Source organism: Folsomia candida, unplaced genomic scaffold, assembly GCF_002217175.1.
Source record: "Folsomia candida strain VU population unplaced genomic scaffold, ASM221717v1 Fcan01_Sc035, whole genome shotgun sequence".
NCBI classification, from domain to species: Eukaryota; Metazoa; Arthropoda; class Collembola; order Entomobryomorpha; family Isotomidae; genus Folsomia; species Folsomia candida.
The window spans coordinates 336,753-358,809 of NW_019091227.1; the positions used below are offsets into that span (position 1 = coordinate 336,753).

General features: G+C 34.4%; 1 protein-coding gene across 1 annotated transcript in view; it reads left to right on the forward strand.

Annotated features, from left to right (window-relative positions):
- Positions 1 to 2,198: 2,198 nt before the first annotated feature.
- Positions 2,199 to 22,057, forward strand: part of LOC110860858 (neuroligin-1) — a 96,419-nt gene continuing 76,560 nt past the window's right edge. Inside the window, exon 1 of the mRNA XM_035860690.1 lies at positions 2,199 to 3,042. The gene's annotated coding sequence lies outside the window, so the exon portion shown is untranslated. The remainder of the gene's footprint in view (positions 3,043 to 22,057) is intronic.

The window sequence follows — 22,057 nt, forward strand, 5'->3', positions numbered from 1 at the left end:
AAATATGAGTAGTAATATCTTAATTTCAGTTCCGCGTCCATTGAGCGCATCTGCGCCGTCCTCACCTGCATCTCCACTGTCGAATTCAGCTAGTGACGTAGATCTTTTCAAACAGGTAAAAACAACATTTTAATTTTGTCAAATATACATATGAAGATGTGTTAGAAATATAGATATTTACAATATACAGCTAATTTGCGCTTAATAGATCTTGGAGACTCATATAGCCGAAACGTTTAATTGTGTGACCTTGCCGCTAAGTGCAACACAAAATCAGTCGTTGATAATGCAGCGGCGTTTAACATATCTTCGACACAACTTTTCGTTTATTGTAGCGCATTCAAACGAACTATATGAAATAGCTGATATAAGTAATTTAGTTGTTCATGATTGCATGGAATTGCAAAAAAATTGTAAAAGCGACACACTTCATTTAGTACTTAGGCATTATTTATGAATATTAATATTTTAAACGGTTTTCGTATTTACTTTTTCTTGGAATGTATGCCATTAAATGCTCCATTGTCAATTAATTGTTAGAACATATTCAATAAAAATATATAAATTATATTACCAGTTGTAGCAAAACATTATTATCGGTGAGGAACGAATACTTGAAAATCATTACCATAAGCATACCGCATTTAATCCATGCAGTAATAATATTATTACAACGTTGTATTCTAAGCATACCGAGCAGTAACGAATACAGACGAGGCGGAGTACTTAATATTACGCTTTAGTTATAAATGAATACTCGCTTGGTATTAACCCAGATCAATCCCGTCCAGTAACGAAAAGAATACCAGAACGGTAGAGTCATATATGTACTCCGCGTGGTATTCATTCTGGTAACGATTTGTTTTAGAGTGTAGGTAAGCCCTGACTCTAGTGGTAAAATTTCAAACCAGCATAGAAGTTCGGAGAATTGAATCGTATCTCCATTTTATAATGGAGCAAAATATAAAATTTCTTTAACATATGAAATTTCCGGCAGAAATTGCATTTTATTTTTTATTATGCATTTGTATGCATTTTCGTGCATTTTCGTGCATTTTTATGCATTGTGCATGCATAAAAATAATTTCGTGCGCACAAAAAGAAACACTGATAGAAATACATCTACTCAAATTTTCATCATGCGTAAAAACTAGTGGGTTCAACGGTCCGGTTCGGTCCGGTTCTTGGAACCGAACCGGTAAGGAACCGAGAACCGAACCGGAACCGAACCGGCTGTTCCGGCCCAACCAGTAGTGTTATGATAAGATGGAATAGCTGCATTAAAAACAATTATACCTGACCTATTTTTGCTGAATAGTGTTTATCTTATGTACAGGTTTATATACCAGTCCGCAAACTGAGTTAAAAAGTCCATCCGCCCGGTTCGGTCCGGTTCTAGAACGGAACCGAACCGAACCGGTAATCAAAGTTCGGTTCGGTTCCGGTTCGGTTCTAGGACCGGTTCCGATTCGATTCCGTCAGAACCGAGAACTGTTGAGTCCACTAGTAAAAACATTATAATGGAATGGTGTGGAAGTTGAAATTCTGATGAGTTGATCAAAGGCAACCAAGATATTCCGATCTTAATAACTAAATGTTATGATAAATCTATAAAATGTTAACGAATGGCGTGAAACATAGCAATTTTGAAATTTTAAGCTAAAAAATGTAGTAAAGACGTGTAAAATGGGATTACAAATGTACACCAAAATATAAATGAAGTCTTTGTTAAAAAATTAAAATTAAAAATTGCAATTGAAACGCGCCAAGTGTACACGGTTATAAACATCATACCGAATATTGACGGTATTTAAAATAACTTTGTCAATACCAATAATTGTACAATTCGGGAGCAAAATGTCGCTGGGTAGCTAACATGACACTCCAAAGTTTTGATAGTTTACAACATTTATAGACTTACAAATTTTGAAGTAAATAAGCATTACAATTTCGTGCCAAATCACCCCATAGGCAAGTTCGTGCTTTTACCAATTCGGAAATTTGTTGCACAATGTCACTATTCGGTAATAGATAACCACAACATTATTTAGAGTGCCATTCTGTATCCACGAAATATTCCTGTGCAATCTGAACCACGGAGCACTCGACTTTCTCCTCTCTCCCCGTTTTCCGTCTCAAGTTGAGCTAACTGCATTCCAAAAAATTCCTCAGTTCTCGTCAGACCTTGAAAGAGAAATGATCACGCTGCTCCGAACTCCGTGCAAATTTCGTCTCTTCAAGTTTTCTAAGACACAATTTCTTCACAAATGTTAAAATTCACTTGGCGTAAACTAAGGCATTTCAGAATATTTAACGTAGTGAAAGTGGAGTGAAAGTTAATTTTTCCATTGTTCTTGACGCATTTATTTGCAGTGGAAGAATAATTGAAGAATTTAAAATCCATTTTCTGTGGGCTCGGTGAAAGTTCAAATTTTTAGCGATTGGTAAATTTTATGTAATATTTGTGTAGTTTGTGCAATTATTTCTGCATTATACCCAATTACTCATACTCATTTGTGTTTGTCAGAAAACAAAACATTAAATGAAACCAACGACTCGTGTATTTAACAATTTGAGAGAAAATTGTGAAACTAAAATACTTTGAAAAATTGCAATTCAAGAGAAAAAAACTAAATTACCTTGCACAATTGCAATTTCAGAGAAAAAAGCAAATTTGTGAAATTTTCAAAAATCCCATTGTAGTAAACTTACTGAAACACAATTAATTTGTGAAATTGAATCTCCTCACTTCCACCAGTGAAACTGAATTCAACAAAAAAGAAGACAAAAATTTCTCTTGAAGTAAAAAAAATCTCAAATTTTCTCTCTTCAATTTTGAAGAAATTCGTCTAAAATCTGTGTTCCTTGTTATTCAAAAGAATTTAATTTTCGGTGATGATTTCAATCTTTTGTGGATCTGATAGTTTGTGAAATATTTTTAGTGTCGTTTCGTGTTAGTGAGTGTTTTAGTGCTTTCGTGAGTTCCACTCCGCCCCAGAGAGAAAGTAATCGTGATCCTGCCCTGATTTCACCAACGAGCAGGTGATGATTTTCTTATTTTACGCGTTCTTCTCACCTCCTGGGGCATTTCCGCTTATCGAAAATTTCCGGATTCGAAAATAACATAAATACAATCTCGTGTAAAATCCGATCGGGATTTTTTTTCTGCAGAAAAGTTTCAGATTTTGGGATACCCAGTAAATTAAACTATTTGATCATTTCTTCGGTTTCCCAATAGTCATAAAGATAATGGCTTTTTCTCCCTTCTCCAACCTTCCCCGAGAGGAGTTTTCCCTCATTTTTTCTACGCCCTTATCTTATTCGTTCCCACACAAAAAAAAGAAGGAACGAAACTGCCCTCGAAGGACGGGATTTGGATTTGGTGGGCTCCGAGTTAAAAAAATTATATGACTTTTGTAGGAGGAAGCGGGCATAAAGTGGACAAAGTCGACACAATTTACGAGTAATTAGGTCGAGTGGGAAGACGTTATCTTAACAAGAGGATGAGAAAGAAGGTCCAGTTCGAGTAGTTTTTTTTGCGAAGAAGTGAAGGATCAAACATGGGTTAGTGTGGAGAGGGAGATGAGAAGAGAAAGCAAGGATATTTTTTAGAAGAGAAAGTAAGAAAAAGGTGGAAAATTGTGATGTTAATGATTTTAGGGAGAAAGGGAAATGAGAGAAAATTTTAGTGAAAGTGAAAAGGCGGAGGGGAGAAATATTGATTAAAATGGTACAAAATACTCTCAAAATCTTTACCTAACAGTGGACGAAATTTTATCAAGGTTAAACAAGTATTCGCGAAATTAAGGCGGAACAATGGTTAACTGTGACGAGTTTATGGTCAAGCTCGATAGAAATTGGTACTAAATTTTATTGGCAATGAGACGAAATATCATTGCTCCAGGGATTTAATATACTCCAAAAAATGAAGCCTTCGCCTGTACTTTTGAAATCTGTTGTTAAAAAATCCATATAGTTCCTCCCAAAATTTTGGTGAAGTCACTCATCACCCGCCAAACGGATACTGCTTGACCCCTCCCACGCCATCCATGCCTTCCTCCCTCCGTTTCCTCCCCTCGTGGATATTTTATTTTATTTTGTTTTATTTAATAGGACAATTCTCAACTCTACAATTGCCTCTGGCTCGCTCTTGATCTCTCACCAACTTTCCCTCTCGTTCTGGTTTTCACCACTGCTTCTCATCCCACTAGGAACGAGAGGGAGAAAGTGAAAGCAATAAAATATGAGCGGATTACATGGCCTCGTCCCCTGTAAAATAGATGAGTGGGTCGGGCCACGATTGGGCCCAGATTATCGTGCCATATTGGCTACGAGAGAATAAACTGGGAGTAAAGTTGGACTAGTAAACTGCTAATTTATTACGTTACGAAAGATTACACCGCTATTAATATCCAATCCGATCCGAATTACTGTTTGTTACCGAAATTCCGAGTCAACGGATTATGTACGAATGTTTTATTTCGTTATTAATCCGGGTGAAAGTTTGTGGGTGAAAATGTAACGTGGTTGGTTTTGCCTTTGGTGAAGGAGGACGTCGGGAGGACGAGGGAGATATCAACGTGTCATCGGAGGGTCACTGAGCGAGTGAGTTGGAACAATGGGATTTGTTGATTTGGAAGGAATCGATAAATCAATTGTTGGGGTTGTCTTGTTTATGCAAATGAGGGAGGAAGAAGGGAAATTTATGTAAATGATGAGGGATGGAGTGAGGAAGTACATAAGTGTGGGAGAAGTCGGATAAATGTACGTGGTGTAGAAATTATGGGACAAAATGATGCAGAATGTGGCAGAGAAGAGAAATTAGCACGAAACTAGATTTTTCTGGTTTAACTGGAGGAATGATCTTGTAAGAAAACAAAAACTTTGGTAAATACAATTTTAGAAAAAATTAAGGGATGAAATTTGATAAATCTTGACTTGAACAAGTGTGTTACCAGAATGGAATACCTGAAGAAATTTATTTAAAAAATTTTGAAAAATGAAAAATTTTACAAAAGCTACAAAAGCTAGAAAGTGGTAGCTGAATTTTTCAGGAAACGGGAGGAAAGTTCCATAAAACAATGTACAAGTATGAGTATAAAAAACCAAAAAATCTTAAATATTTTATCTCCCTTCACCTTTCGCCTACTTTCTGCCCACCTTGTTTTCTTCCTAAATTAACTTTCTAATGCAAATAATTCCCTCCTCTAATTTTACCCCCGTCTAAAAATGCTCTTGTTTTTGCATCTCTCAATTACGGGGAAAATTACTGCACACCCCGAAACGCAGTGACGCATGAAATTGCAACCTTACAAGTAGATCAAGTACTTCTTATTTTATTCTGCTTTTTACTCCCAAAAAAAAACAACAAAGAAAGAAAGAAAGATCTTGTTTTTCTCTCCATTTTCCATTTTTTACAAACAAACGGAAGAAATCGATAGCTTACTTTCTCTTTGTTTTCCACTCTCGGAGAAAACCATGTGTCCGTCAAGGCAGGAAAAAATAATAATATTATTTAAACCACTCGAAAAGAAGAAGTGGTACAACAAACGATTTCGTATTCGTTTTCAGAAATGTAAAAATAAAAATTATGGGGGCTATGCACTCTTAGATGCACTCTTATTTTATTGTATTTTGTTTTATTTAATAGGACAATTCTCAACTCGACAATTGCCTCTGGCTCGCTCTTGATCTCTCACCAACTTTCCCTCTCGTTCTTGTTTTCGCCAATTGCTGCACTTTCACCACTGTTACGGACGAAGGGGGAAAGCGAAAGCAATAAAATATGAGCGGATTATATGGCCTCGTCCCCTGTAAAATAGATGAGTGGGTCGGGCCACGATTGGGCCCAGATTATCGTGCCATATTGGCTACGAGAGAATAAACTGGGAGTAAAGTTGGACTAGTAAACTGCTAATTTATTGCGTTACGAAAGATTACATCGCTATTAATATCCAATCCGATCCGAATTACTGTTTGTTACCGAAATTCCGAGTCAACGGATTATGTACAAATGTTTTATTTCGTTATTAATCCGGGTGAAAGTTTGCTGGTTAAATGGCAACGTGGTTGGTTTTGCCTTTGGTGAAGGAGGACGTCGGGAGGACGAAGAAGATATCAACGTGTCATCGGAGGGTCACTGACTGAGTGAGTTGGAACAATGGGATTTGTTGATTTGCAAGGAATCGATAAATCAATTGTTGGAATTGTCTTGTTTATGCAAATGAGGGAGGAAGAAGGGAAATATATGTAAATGAGAAGGGAAGTAAGTGTGGAAAAGGTCAGATAAGTGTACATGGTGGGGACAGAATGGTGGAGAAAGAGGCAGAGAAGAGAAATAAGTACGGAACTTGAAATTTTGGTTTAATTAGAGGAAGGGTTTTGTAGGAAAACAGAAAAATTGGTAAATAAAATTCTAGAAAAAATCAAGGGATGAAATTTGATAAAGCTGGACGAGATTTGAACAAGTGTGTTACCCGAATCTTCAGAAAACTGGAGAAAAATAAATTTTTACAAAATTTTAATACATAAGGTTTAAAATACTGCTGGAAGTGGTAGATTTGAAAGCTGAATTTTCAGAAAACTGGAAGAAAGTTGTTCCACAAAACCATCCCAAAAGTATGCATGGGTAAAAGATAATTTGGAGGATTCTAATTACGAAATTCAACTAAAATGTGTATAAAAAGCCAAAAAAATCTGAAATGTTTTATCTTCTTTCACCTTTCGCCCACTTTCTGCCCACCTTGTTTCCTTCCTAAATTAACTTTCTAATGCAAATAATCCCCTCCTAATTCTAATTTTTACCCCGTCTAAAAATACTCTTGTTTTTGCATCTCTCAATTACGGGGAAAATTACTGCACACCCCAAAACGCAGTGACGCATGAAATTGCAACCTTACAAGTAGATCAAGCACTTCTTATTTTTCTTTCTCTCTCAAAAAAGCAACAAAAGAAAGAAACATCTTGTTTTTCTCTCTGTTTTCCTTTTTTTACAAACAAACGGAAGAAATCGATAGCTTACTTTCTCTTTGTTTTCCACTCTCGTAGAAAACCATGTGTCCGTCAAGGCAGGAAAAAATAATAATGTTATTTAAACCAGTCGAAAAGAAGAAATTATACAACAAACGATTTCGTATTCGTTTTCAGAAATGTAAAAATAAAAATTATGGGGGCTATGCACTCGTTGAAATCTGTTACCTGATGGCTAAGCTTTAATGCGGTAATGGTAGTGGTCGCAACGGTTCTCGGTTCTCATAGAACCGAACCGGAACCGATGGCTTCGGTTCGGTTCCGGTTTATACTGAGAACCGAACCGAACCGAAACTTTTATTACCGGTTCGGTTCCGGTTCCAAGTCTTTGAGAACCGAACCGAACCTCATACATAAATCAATTAGCGAAACTTTTCCGAATTTCCCGTACTACACGTCCTAGTTTCTAAATGAAACTTTTCACCCCTAAAGTTTCCAGAATGAAATTTTGACTTGGCTGCACCCTCAAAGTTTCCCAAGTAAAATTTTGTATTAGTTACACCCCCAACGTTTCCTAAATGTAATTTTAACTTGATGACACCCCTAACGTTTCCAAAATGAATTTTTGACGCGGTTACACCCCCAAGTTCCCAAAATGAAATTTTTACTTGGTTACACCCCCAAAGTTCCCGAAATGAAATTTTGATTTGGTTACACCCCCCAACGTTTCCAAAATGGAATTTTGACTTGGTTACATCCCAAACTTGGAATTGTTTTCTAACTTCAATAACTGGTTTTGCCGTTGACATGCATTAGAATTTGCTTGTTTAAATATAGATAAGTTATTGACTAGTATATGAAATTTCATAAAAAAACGTCAATTAGAATTGTTTGTTGCTTATTGCATATTGATAACACTACCGGTTTGATCCGAACCGCCGGTTCGATCACGGTTCTGGCCGGTTCCGGTTCGGTTCCAGTTAAAAAAAGTTCGGTTCTGTTTCGGTGCTTCAATTCCGGTTTTCGGTTCCAAACCGGTTCTTCCAAGAACCGATCCAAACCGAACCGTTGAGACCACTAGGTAATGGATTCCGTATTATTTTTACTTATTAGAAACGTAAACACAATAAGGTATTCGCGGCATCAAAACCATGAATCTTCGTTGTTTTTATCTAATTATATTTCTGCACAAAATTTGAAATGACTTCATAATTCCTCAATTTAAAAATGTGGTATATTTCTAGCCAAACAAAATTTGCACTGCGTACTGGGTAGCAGAAATTGTTTTAAAAATAATTTATATTATATATTTTCTATCATGGCTTAATTGCCGAATTCAAATTACGTCTCAACCTGTGACAAATTGAAAAAGTGTTGGATTTCCACAAAGAATGTATTCCAGACTTGGTTGAGTCACATTCGTAATAAAGTTTGTTTTCATTTTAAATACTTTTAAACAAAGGGATTATATTCTATTACCAATTTTGACAATGTGATAAACTTTACCAAACCGGTGATAAAGAAAGACGCATAATTCCATCAAAGCTTTTTTCATGTGCAGTCTTAAAGTGACAGCCACTCGTCAAAAAGAAACTCGTTTTGGAACCAGATCTGGACCAGCTTTATGTTGAAACAATGAAGGAGTCGGGAAAAAAAGAAATTGCTGTCGGGGAAAGTTGAGTTTTTTTGCTTTCTTTCTTCCAGTTTTCTTTTAAGCTTTCTCTTTTTTGACAGAAATTTCAACAAGTTGTTATCTAGACGGAGGAAGAGTGAAGCAGAAGCAGGTTCCACTCCGTTGCAAAACTTTCCTATAAGTTGCATATAGTTACACGTTAAATAGTTGGAAATATTTTGGTGTTATATTTTCAAGAAAAATATTTCAAACAATAATGTTAGCTGTACATTTTTAGATTTTATAGAAATTTACATTTTTCATGTAGTTAAAAATTAGTTGTCAGGATAATTAATACTTTTTTTTTTCAACCCAACTATTTAATAAACTGCAAGTTTTGTAAAAACTTTTTAGCTATGCAAAGTTATGGAATTTGATTGATGAAAACGTCGTTTTGCTTGAAAAATGTTTTCTGGTTTAAATTTACTCGTTTACCTCATCTTTAGTGTAAAGTGTGAATAAACGAAAATTAAGTGTCGGAACAAAAAAAAATAACCTCGCTAAAAAATACTAAATTGGCATGGATGGAAAATGTTGCAGGTTTTTTTTTGCTCGAATGTTTCCAAATTTTCCAAAATCGTTGCAAAAATAATTTGTACTATAATGCCTACATTTTTGTCTTATACCTAAGCTGATCTGTAAACTTCTGCAAAGGTTGTTCGATGTACGGATAGTTTTTAAATTAGCTATAATGGAATCGGTCACTATTTTATATTTCTTAAAATTCTTACATAAACCAGACTTGCACGTGGATTATTTTTTACCATATCTGGAAATTTTGGCGGTTAAAAAAATATAAATATATTCATGTAGAGTACACTTTTATGTACATTTTCATGGTTTCATGAATGCATGTTTTCAAAAACATGTCATGATTTGTCGTGTCGAGGTGAACGTGACTCCGGAGGTCGAACATGACACGTTGCGTGGCGTTGGAGTGAGTTAAAAAAGTTGAGCGTAATTAGAAGCCGGGCAGAGATGTGGTTTCGTCTCGTGGTAATTTCGACGGTGAGAACTTATGTAACATCACCAAACTCATGTCCCACCTTAAAAATTGTAGTATTGCAAGTGACAATTCAATTTATGGAAAAAATTTGTAAAAACAAATCTGGCTTATACATTATAATGTATCTTTGCTAAATTTAACATTTTGCTGGTTAATTTGGACGCCAAATTAATAGATTTTGCTAAATTATAATGCTAAATTAGATTAAAGATTACTTGAAAGATCAGTTTTTGCAACGATGATTTTTTAAATTCAACTGACAAAAAAGTTCAGTTTTTCACAATGTTACAACGTTTGCTTTCACCTGTCCTGAATTAGTAGGAACACGACGGAGCATTATTCAAACCGCTTGATTTACACGCCGTTTATGAATATCATCAAAAAATTAGTAGCAAGTTTACTCCAGATATTTTCCTTTTCTATCAAATTATAACGAAGTATTTTTTGGATTAGTATTTTTAGTATTATACAAATTGTTTACATAGTTTAAATTGTCATTGTTATTGTTATTGGAAGCACAAATTCATTCACAATTAAATAATAACCTAAAATTCATGAAGTTTACAAATTCAAATTACGAGAAGCTAGGAAATTTATTCGTGATTACTATTCTTATTTTCAAGTTTAACCATGCAAGTTAAACACATAAACGTTTTGCACGTTGGAAAAAATTATTTACTACACATTTAAGGTAAAAGTTATAGAAAATTGTGGCGGAATGTTTCTCCGATAATTAATTAATAGTGGGAAGGATGTGTCAATTCAATCCGCGAAATAAATTCGGTGAAAATTGCGTTGTAGATTAAGTCGAGTGAAAATGTAAAGAGAAAGTTTGCCCTGTAATTAATGAATTGTAGCGAAACTATTGAAATCATTCGACCAGAATGCGACACGACTGGTGGGTCGGGCAGAAAGGATGTAGAAAATCCTAGGTTTTATAAGGTTAAATGTTAAATTTCATAAAATAACGAGTAATTTTTTTAAAATTGAAAAACACAAAAAAAAAAATTGTACAAAATTATATATCTTACAAACTTTTCTAAAATAAAGAGAGAATCTGTGCAGCTTTACGATATACTAACGGTCTGGTATTTATTTGTGTGTAATCTATGTAAGCTGTTGCATAAAGTTTACAAACACATCTGAAGGTTCACACCAGATCACCAATGAAGATTGTAAACACGATAAATTTAGATAGAAAGTGACGCCGTATACTTATTATTATGTAAATTTGGCTATGAAATTTTTATTAAATGAATTTTTACAGATTGTTGAACGTTCCAATTTTGTGAAATGGATAACTAGCGATCACATTTCTTAGCTTATCCTTATGATCTTCGATGGACCTAATTTTTATGTTTACAAGTTACAAAGTTCAGCATGAAAATGATCTGTGAGTTTATATCAGCCTTTTCATTTCAAACAGGATTCGGGAATATTTGTGCTGCAAAAAAATGAGATTTGCACCTAAAGAATTTTTTAAATAATTGAACCCCATCCTTTATTCACGGCCCCCGAACGTAGGTGATCGTTGTGGATTTATCGTTCGCTAAATAAATATGAGAGCGATTGAGTAAAGTGTAAAATTGTGGAGGACTTAATGATGTTCCCACTTTCGCCACGTGTATCGCCGCCATGCAAATGAGACTGACTCGGATGTGTGGACGAACTAACTACCCATGCAAAACGGGCAGGGTTTCGGATGCAAGGACGGCGGAAAAAGCGACTTTATTAGGACTTTTGTACCTTGATAAAGTTAAGAAGGTTACAAAAATTTCGATTGACTTGGTAGGAGGATTATAAATTTACTGGTTACAACAGCTTTCTCTCATGACTTTTATTGGGTTTACTTTAAGTTCACCTTAAAAGATGGAGAAAGTCTCATAATTGGTGGGAAAGGTCGTTAAATAATTTTACAAACGTTGCGCAGTTTTTAAGTGCGCGAATTGGGAGAAAGTCCAGTACAAAATTGTAAGAAAATTAAAACTGATTTTCGATTAATTTCAACGTCATAATTTTAAACTTTAGATTTGTTTTAACGGGATTCACTTAATTTAGATCTTTTTCAAGGCTTCTAAATGTAGTACATTATCTAACAATTCATAAACTATTAAATTTTTCAAAACTTTTACAAATTCCGGAACGACTTCCGTCAAAACTTAACGGTCCGTAAGTTTTCCAAACTTTCAAAATTTTGTGAGAACCGATTTGATGGAACCCTCCACGGGAATATCTGCACCATGGAAATAATCAGACCGTGTACGTTCTGCGGTTTGTGCTTGTCTGCACAATTCCGTCCTCTTTCTCCCTGTTAAAATCGTGTAAAGTAAAATTCGTGTGGTTGATTTTGATTGTGGGAAATGCAGACATAAGTTTCCGAGGGTTTCGGTCGGATTGAAGACTTCATTATGGGGCAGGCATACAGCATGGGATTGATTTTTAGGCGCATTTCATTGTTAAATCAGGGGCAAAAATTCTCTGGTTACATGCTCTTAAGTTGTACTTGTGCTAATATTTTGGGCATTCATTTATGGCATGATCTGGTTGCATTTTTACTTGGCGTTTATGCCGTTTCAAAAATACAAGCATTTATTTTGTTACCATCAGCATTATAAATATAATTCTAGTCTGTAGTCATCACATAAAATTTCAGATCCTAATTATGTTTTAAAAACTGTAATTAAAAAAAACAAAATCTAAAATTTACTTCAAGCTCGTGTTAGTGTTGCTCTTATCTTTATTTACTTTTGGTTACATGTTTCTAAATAATTAGGACAAAAGATGTCAAACTGAAGGGAAATTTAATTTTAAAATAACCGTTAATGAATGATTTCCTTTTGTTTGTTGGCCAAATTTCCTCCAAATTTAACGAAACATTAATGTTGTAGGATTTATGCCATGCTCAAAATTCGGAGGATGGTACAAATGAAAGTATTTATGGATGCCCGTCCACCAAACCGAGCAGATTTTACGGTTGAGTTTTACTTTCCTTGTTTTGAGAATAGTTTCGATTAAATAGTATAGATTAAATAGTTGAACCGCAAATAGAGTTCGTTATTCGTTGGTTTTAGGTCTCAGTTTGATTAATGGTGGGTAGATGAAAGTATTTGTGTGAGTGGAATTGACGGAGAAAGGTGGGTGTCTGTGTACATATGTGGACACTCTAAATAATCCCGTGGTAGTAATGTATTGCTGGGATTAAATTGTTATTATTATATAAAGTTTAGTTAATAGTGCAAGGTCTGCATTTGGCGCGCCATATTTCAAATTTGTTACCAATTACTGGCCAAGAATTACCAAAAGTGACTAAACGCAACTATCGGTTTGGCAAGAAAACAATTACAACGCAATTAATTTATCGCAAAATTTGAATTTGTTCCTAATCCACGAGAAATTGAAAACTTGTCGGTAAAAAACTGCTTGGCATGCAAAGATTAGTCTGGTTCTACCGAGTTTACAAATTATTTGCCGGTTTGGTGATACGTTCAAGTTTCCTGTAGATTTTGTTATGAGTAATTTCCTGCTGATGACGTCTTGATCGTACATATAACTTATCAAATTCTGCGTTAGAACGAGTAGATCTAATTTGTTTTTAAATATACAAACCTCCGTATATTTCCTTAACGTCGCTTAATCATTACGATGAAATAAACACACACATATCGTATTTAACTACCAACCCATAAAACATGTTTAGTTCAGCGAAGATGTTTTGGGCCCAACTTTGTCTCACCACCACTTACAAAAATTAGTGTGTTAAAGATTAGGAATTTGTCCCGTAATAAATATAATCTTGGATAAAAAGCAATAAAATAATGTCATCTCTCTCGTGCCGAAAGTGGTCACAAAAAAGAGAAAGTCGCATAATAAAACGCGATACATTAAATAATCCTCTCGCTCAAGGAGAAAGTGCAGGAGGGAAAGTGGAGCGTGCTTTTGGCGAGATTAGTTTCCGAGAAAGTTAAGCACACGAAAAAAGAAGGGCGAGAAGGAAAACTCTGGATCCATATTTTTACATGGCGAAAGCAGACGGATAGCATCTTGCGATTTTTAGGTAGGAACAAAAACGGGGTAAAATATAGCTTTATTTTTTTGGGGGGCTAGAATAATTTGAAATATTAAAAGTAGCATAAACAACAGGGCGAAAATTTTGTTCAAAATTTATTTCAGAAAGGAAGCATTGTTGGCACTGGGTTCGAGGATCTAAACTTTTTGATGGTTTTGCCAATTGATAAAAATGTTTGTGACGTCGTATAAGTCTAGCATTTAAAAATTAAATTAATTTTAATCAAATCATAATTCTTTATCAAATTTTCAAAAATGTTTTTATTAATTTAAAGCAGTTTTAGTTTCACTTTATTTATATTTTTCACAAGTTCAAAAACTAATTTGAACAATTTAAGAAAAAGTACATTAAAAATTTGCCCATTTTTTGACCAATTTATATTTCTACCAGTTCAAATTTATTTCTCCTCCACTCATCATCTTTCGCTTGATCTTCTCGCTCCATTAATTCGACCCGTAGGATGCGGCCACGTGGAGGAGAAAGTGGCGGAAAGTACGGCTTAATACTGCTCTTTAAGTAGCATTCCTTCCTTCCGCTCGCTAAGTATGACAGGCATCTGATCTGAATTTCTCTGCACATTTGTATAACTCTCGTTGCTCCTTGAATCCCTAATTCGGTAACCAAAATTCCTATTCCAAATGGCAGACTGAGAAAATGAAGTTGTAGCAATAATACAATGGAAAACTGTGCAAGGTTTGTTTGTTGGCTTATTTTTTTACCTTCATTTTGTGAAAGTTGAACAAAATTAGTCATAACTACGAGATAAATATGTATTTTGTCATCATAAGATTGCAAGTAGATTGAATTTCGGAATAAGACAACAACTATCTGGGAGTACAATGGTGTAAGGATTTTCAAAATCCGAGTAAAATTGGATTTTTGGCGTGGATTTGAACGAGTGAGAACGCTACTTTCACCGTTTTTTTGGGCACCTTTGAGTGGGTGTGGCCATGGCATCAAATCACTTGAGGGTTCTTGTTCATTCAGGGGACACTACAACATATCCAATGGGCATCGTGATCCGTGAATGCATAGTACACGGCCTCTCCTCCTTGAATAAATCTATGGTCGAAATTTAAAATTCTTAGACAATTTCTATTTCTTAAATGATCTTTAGGTACAGATGGACCACTTAATCAATTTAAATAGACCAGTAGTTTAATTTTTTGCCAACAAGGGCTAAGTCTTTAGTTAAATGCTTTTGAAATTAAAAGATGTATACACATTTTCGAAAACTTGGCGGATTTTCGTTCTTTACATGGGAAAATTTTCACCTTAAATTTGATAAAGCATGAAAAATCCAGTTGTTGATTTTGCTGATGAGAGGGATGAAATGAAATCGAGTAAATTCATGAAAAGTGATTGAGCAATGAATGGGAGGAAATGAAGAGGAATCCTGAAATCCGCCGTCTTAATGAGCACGATTTTGTTTACTGTTCTTCTCTGTTGTCTTAATGAGGAGGATTTAGTTTCTTACTTTGTGCATCTCCGCAATATAAATCTTAACGAACGAGAAACCCGGCTCGGGGTTTTTGGGACCACTTCGACACGATGTGATCACTTTTTTCTGGATTTTGTTGATCAATACAATAATACGCTACTGGTTTGGTAATACATATATGAATTAACATACACCATTTTACACTGGTAACATTTCGAAGTTACCGAGAAATTCAAACTTGTAATGAATCGTTGGTCAATTTTTACCAAAAACCAGGTATTACCACGTGACAACTTTAATTAGACGAGCTGGGCTTACTTGGTCGGTTTGAAACTGGAGCGACGTTATTCATGGAGAGGTGACTTATTAACTGGCTGGGTTCCTATCTAAATTTGCTGTTTATGCAAAGTAATGGCCAGTACAGAAGTGCCGGTTGAGAGGAGAATACTGGTTAATTGTGCATCTCCAGAGAAAGCAACGGAATGAATGTAAGAAACCAGCCAGGAAACATGTGTAGAAAAAACTATTTATTGTTGTCCACGAAATTTATATTTCTAAAATAATTTGTGTTTATAAAGTAATTTTTTGTAATTGTGGAGTCGTAATGTAAATTTTTCGATAAATTGCAATCGAATCTATTTAGTTGCTCCTGAATTTTTGGGACGTAGAATGTGGAAACCTTGCCTTTCGTCCCAAGTACGTTTCACAAAATATGTATTTGAAATATATGACAAAATTCATTTTAAAATAAAACACGACATTTCATAAAACAATTAATTTCAGAAAACTCTGTAAATGTGGCAATTCACTACATAAGTCCTTGATATTAAAAAATAACTCAAAAGCCAAAATTTAATTGTTGAATTCAAAAATTGATAAAGTGTAACGCCGCAAACAAGTAAAAATTTAATTTCCTTTCTATAATTATATTTACTTTAGGTGTTTGGTAATGTTCTGGAGAGAGATGGCAGGCCTTAAAAAGTTAGAATTTCAGCAAATTTAAATTTTTCCAGCAGTTTTGACACCCAAAAACTACCAACAACAACTCAAAAAGCACGTGCATTTTAATATGTTTGTAAGCATAAATACCTCTAACTAATCTAGAAACGCATAAATTAATAGAAATTTAATATCCGCACTGCACAACTACAACATTTCGCGAATATACCTACATATGCAAAATTTCCCCCAGAATATCTTCCTCCCTTGAGGAACGAGCTCCTTTTATTTCACCACAGGGCTAAAAACTGCCCGACATTTTAAACCCCACATCAAACATAGTTTCGCATCCTACTTTCTCCATGAGGAACAAATTTGAGCAACTTTTAGGAGCAAGAAATAAAAGCCACATCACACGGAAAACTTTCCCCAGGGAATTCATCCTTCGCGGTTTGCTCGTTTTGTTCACGACTGGAAACAATTATTCCGCCAAAAGAACAACGACCAAACCACGAAACTCGACGACAACACTTTCTCCCCGACTTTTACTTACTTTTAATTCTTAATGGTTTAACAGAGCAGCATTTTTTTTAGAAAATATCAGAAATTTGTTTTTCAAAACGTTATTTAACTAAGAACTGCCCGAGTTCGCAGGTTTTGAAATTTCAAAAATTTTCAAGGTCAAAATTTTGGTTTATCGTGCCAAAAGAAAATTGCTACGCTTGATTTTTTTTGCTGTGATGTACAACTATCAGAGTTAATAGGTTGCACGGTGTGGTTAAACCTTGACCTCATCTGACACCAAATTCCACATCTTTAAAGTTTCAGTTTGCTCTAAAAATTTGTATCCGAATTTAATTAGCCACCAAAAATTTAGGATCATTCAAAAAGCAGACACACCGACACAGACTGATACGAGTCGCTACATAAGGAAGTTTTCCCCAAAAAAGTAAATGTATAAAATTTTTCACCCAGAAAGGCGTTAATTTAACGGGGCGTGACGCGACAGGGAAAAATTGCTTTCATTTCGTACAAAAAAATTCGACACGTGCCATTTTCACAGGTTTTAAATGAGGGTAAAAACTTGATCTCAATATCTCTGAAAGAGAAAGTCTGTTATTTCTTTTTGTGTGGGAGAAAAAAGTGGTCGGAGGAGAAAAACACGCAATTACTTGTCCACTTCTTGCCAACAAGGACATTGTTTAGAAGAACGTTTTGAACTCTTTAAAAGTTTAGAGGTTAGATAAATTTCAAAACTTTTGGGTTCCATGTTTTTGGGTATGTTTTTGTGGTGAGCAGAGAAAAACGGACATTACACGTGGAGAAAGTTTATAAGAAAGTATTTATTTAACGGCGAGCTGTTTCTATACCTCGTTTTTTTGTGCGAAAAATTATAGGTTAAATAAACAAAAGCTAGTTAGACTTTATACTCAGGGGCGCCATTGAATAAATGTCGTATTATCACGGTTTGTTAACCCCGAATTTATTTATAGCTGTGCCAAATCATAATTATATGTAGCAATTCGTCACAGATTTTTATTAAAGAATTTTAAAGAAAGAATTTTATTTTTTTTATTTTATTATTATTTTTTTATTTTGTTTTCAAGAATTGATTCGCTACATACTTTTCAAAATTTCCTTGCCTAATTATCATTTAAAATACAGTACTTGTGTTTATACCAGTTCAAAAATGTTCAAAATAGTGTAAAGCGTGTATTTTACGCTCAACTTTAATATTGTACCCACACAAAATACTTGCGAATACGTCTTTTGTAAATTTGATAATAGGTTCTTGCCGATTGACCCATATTATTTTGTCACCGACTATGACTCAACTTGAATTTCGGGGTAAATAAATGTTGCCAATTCTCGAAAAATTACAACCACGCAGATGAACCTACCAGTTATAAAATGAATAAGCCTGGTAACATAATGGTATTACCACCCAATTATTCAGACTGTACGCATTTAAATATTTAACGTGTTACGCAGTTTATTAGATAAAATGAGATGGTTTTTTCCACCTTGTGAAAAAATACTGTAGCCAGAAATTTTCCAATTTTGGACAGAATTTGCTTATTTGACATCATCCGAGTCTTTTGCGCTATTTGCACACGGTGGGGAAAGTTGGGAGAACAGGTATACATGTATAAAGGATGTGTCGAATTTGTAAGGAAATTTGACCTCGAATGCGAAACTCACGCAGGTCAGGTACTGACTCCTCGGTATTAGGATTGCTACTGCTTGGTATTAAAGTTGTGCCGCTCCGTAAATATTTGCTATCGATATGTAAAACTTTAATACCGAGATATTTCTCGACGGTAGTATTATCGATACCATTTTTATACAGTCGCTTTAACACCGTTTGGTATTATTGTACATTTCATTTCTAAGAGTGTAGTAATGCCTCACTGTATGATAATAACAATGAGAATGACAGGACGTTGTGATCTCTGTGTACCCAACAAAATTGATGATATGGTTCATGCAGGGTCCGAAAGTAAATCGAATTTGCGTCGGAGAAAATCTACACGTTGAATTGGAGAGGATTTTGTAAGAATTGGTCGAGTGGATCAAATTCAAATCATAAATAACGAACAAAGAAAGAAAGAAGGACGGAAAAGAAAAACATGTTTGGAAACGAGTGAGAAAAGCTGGTTACGAAACGGAAGATTTCAAGTGCGACAGGGTTTGAGAAGGGCAACTTCCGAAATTAAAGTTTTTATTTCGATGATTTTGTATCATTGTTGATAAATGTACAATTTTGAAATTTCGAATTTTTAAGTAGTCTTGTAATTGCGTTGGTTTGAGTCAGAATTAAAATGGATTTTTAATCATGTGTAATTTTGTGCCACTCGGATTTTGTGATAATTTTTTATTTCGGTATTTTTTAAGTTTTAAAATCTTGTTTTTTAAAATTCGTTAAAGATGTCTAGGTTTTCTGATTGTATTTTTTGCACAATATTTCAATCAAATCTCGCTTGTGAAAAAGGTTGAAAAAAGATGAATTTGCAACCCTGCCCCGTCTGAACCAAGGTCCAGTCGTTCGAATTAGTATCGTCCATTTCAGTCCAGACCCGGAGTTTAATTTACTTCTTGAACCCTTTCCCTGTCGTAATGGAACTTTTACACGCGAATCAACCAGACCCTCCACAAATCGGACACTGCATAAAGAACGTCAACCAATTTTGGCGGAATAAAATATAGTACTATAGTACAAGTACTATACACATATTAGAATCATGATAAATTTAAATTTCTTGTCCTGTTTATCATTGTCACTGTTTGGTAATAAACTGTTGTGCAATTTTGTCCCAATGTTATTCACAAAGTTAGCGTTTTTCGAGATCCGCTAAAAATCCCGACATTTTCAGTGAACGACTCCAAACCGGCTTTCACAAAGGATTTTCAAACAAAGTAATGTTTTCAAGGAGGGAACTGAATCTTGACGAATTGATGCAATCCAATATTACTTTTGTATTTCGTAAAATATTTATGTAACGATTTTTGTACTAGTCGATAAATGAGAAAACTATGGTATGCAAATGGGTGCAAGTAATAACACCTTCAAATTTGAAATTAGACTTTATGAAAAAAGTTTCCAGGCGCCCAATCGGAAGTATTTAAGATTTAAAAATCCTCTGGTTTACAATTTTTGTTTAAATTTATGATCGAAAAAATGTTAACGATTCTTCTTGATAATAATGTTCTATATTTCAGATTTTAAAAAATGTAGCTAGGTATTTTTTTGAATTGAAATATTACTATACCCAGGGTTCGGAAAACCCCGGGGTTTTGTAGAAAAACCCAACCCCGGGGGTTTTTCCGGGGTTTTTGGGGTTTTTGTGGGTTTTTGGGTTTTTGTGGGTTTTTGTAGATTTTGGGGAAGGTTGAACCACCAAAAATTATATACTAGAGATAAACTAATTTAGTATACAATTTTAACATGCAATTTTAACCGTTATCATTGATTTGGACTTTTACATCGAAAATTCATGTTTGACATGTAAACCTGGAAATATTTGGAAATTCAAGTCGCAAATGAAAATTCTCAAAATTTCAAGATGAAGCAGAAAAGTTAATTAGCATTGATCTACGTTGTAGTTTAAGGGACTTTGTTTCAATCTGCCTCAAAATCCTACAAAAACCCCGGAAAAACCCACAAAAACCCACAAAAACCCGCAAAAACCCCAAAAACCCCAACCCACAAAAACCCGGGGTAGCGAACCCTGACTATACCTTATTTTGCATAACTTACAAAATAATACGACTTGATTTGTAATCTGGTTTTCCCTCTTAAATATCATAGCTTTCAGAGAATTTAGTCGGTTAAAAAATCCGAGTGAACTATTTCTTTGTATAAAGCGACAATAAATCACTTTCAAATTTTACCAAAAAATCGGTCATAATTTGTGTGGTCAAAACCTAATTACTTTTAGGTAGGTTTAACGCCAATTATGATTTTTTGCAGTTCGAAGTTTTTGAAATAATTCTAGATCACTAGTTTTCAAATTTTGTTGGTGGAAGCTCCAAATAATTAATATGTTGATAAATCGTTTTGATTTCATTCGAAAAGTAGGGAATTCATGGTGATAGAGTAGAATGCTTGATATTTATATCTTTGTAATTATGCAGATTACAAAGGTTCAAGAATTTATAAATGGAAACTAAATTTCTTGCAAATTTTGTAAATTGTGCAATTTATTTCAGTCAAGTATTTTGTTGATTTCCTTGCTAAATTGATTTTCCATTTTTTGTTCGCTCATTCACTAAAATACAATAATGACGAGTTTCTATTCAGGTGAAAGCAGTGAAGAGGCTGATCTGATGATGAGTCAACTGCACAAATAAAATTCCGACCAATATTTTTTTCCACAAAAAAAATAGAAACTAACTTGGAAGTATTTCTTTCTCTTCACTGACTCACTTTCACCCTCACTCTTCTAACCAGAGCGGATGGATATATACCCAAATTTTCGGAGTGAAGGTGAAAGTGAATGTGAAATTCGGCCAAAAGAATCATAATCCAGGTCGTTTGGTGCTTCGGGCAGACAGGAAACTTTACGAAATAGACAATGCACACCCTTTTCTCGTTCACTCTGCTTTGTGCCATTGTTTCTCAAAAAGGGTTAGAATTTCTCCGTAATAATGGGAATGAATGGAAAGAATGCAGTTTACATTTTAAAAGGCTGCTCGATTTTTGGTGGAACGGATGAAATAAAATTGACCACTTTTTGTAAAGAGCGCCTTTTAACGAATAACTATTAAAAACAGCATAAACAGTTTGTACTCGAAATAATAATAGATAGAATTTACTTAATAATTTATTTCTAGGGTTTGATTATGGTATTTTTTAAATTTGAAAAATTGAACTTTATCCTACAAAGTTTAATAAGTTCCAAATTTGGTGGTTATATAAAAATGCGAATTTCATACAAACACATTCATTTTGACCAAAACCCAATTACACTAGCAATCTCGTTAATAGTCATATGCTTATATTTTTTAAATATTTCCGAAAATGACGTCAAAGTCGGGGCAACTTATATTTAACAAAAACACTTTAACAACTCGAGTTGTTCAAATAATGTAATTATTTCGTTCAGAATTCGACACAAAGTTGAATTTGGTACATATTTTAAAACATGAATTAAGTTTTCATCGCATAAAATTGCAGAATTATTATTTTTTCTTTGTATGTAAAAATGCGTGCGGTGTTTTTGTATGCTAATTAAAAAAATTAATCAAATTTTCAATTGAAAATTCAAGAAAATTAAGAAGAGAATATCAAACACACCAATTCAGACTCTGGATTGGTGTGATTTACATTCTTTTCTTAATTTTCTGGACTCTAGACACCTAATGTGGATTATTGAATATGTATGTTTTACATTTTTTTCGCAAACGACGTACAAATGTGCAAAAACCTGAAACCACGTAGCAATATTTTTAATATGTAAATTA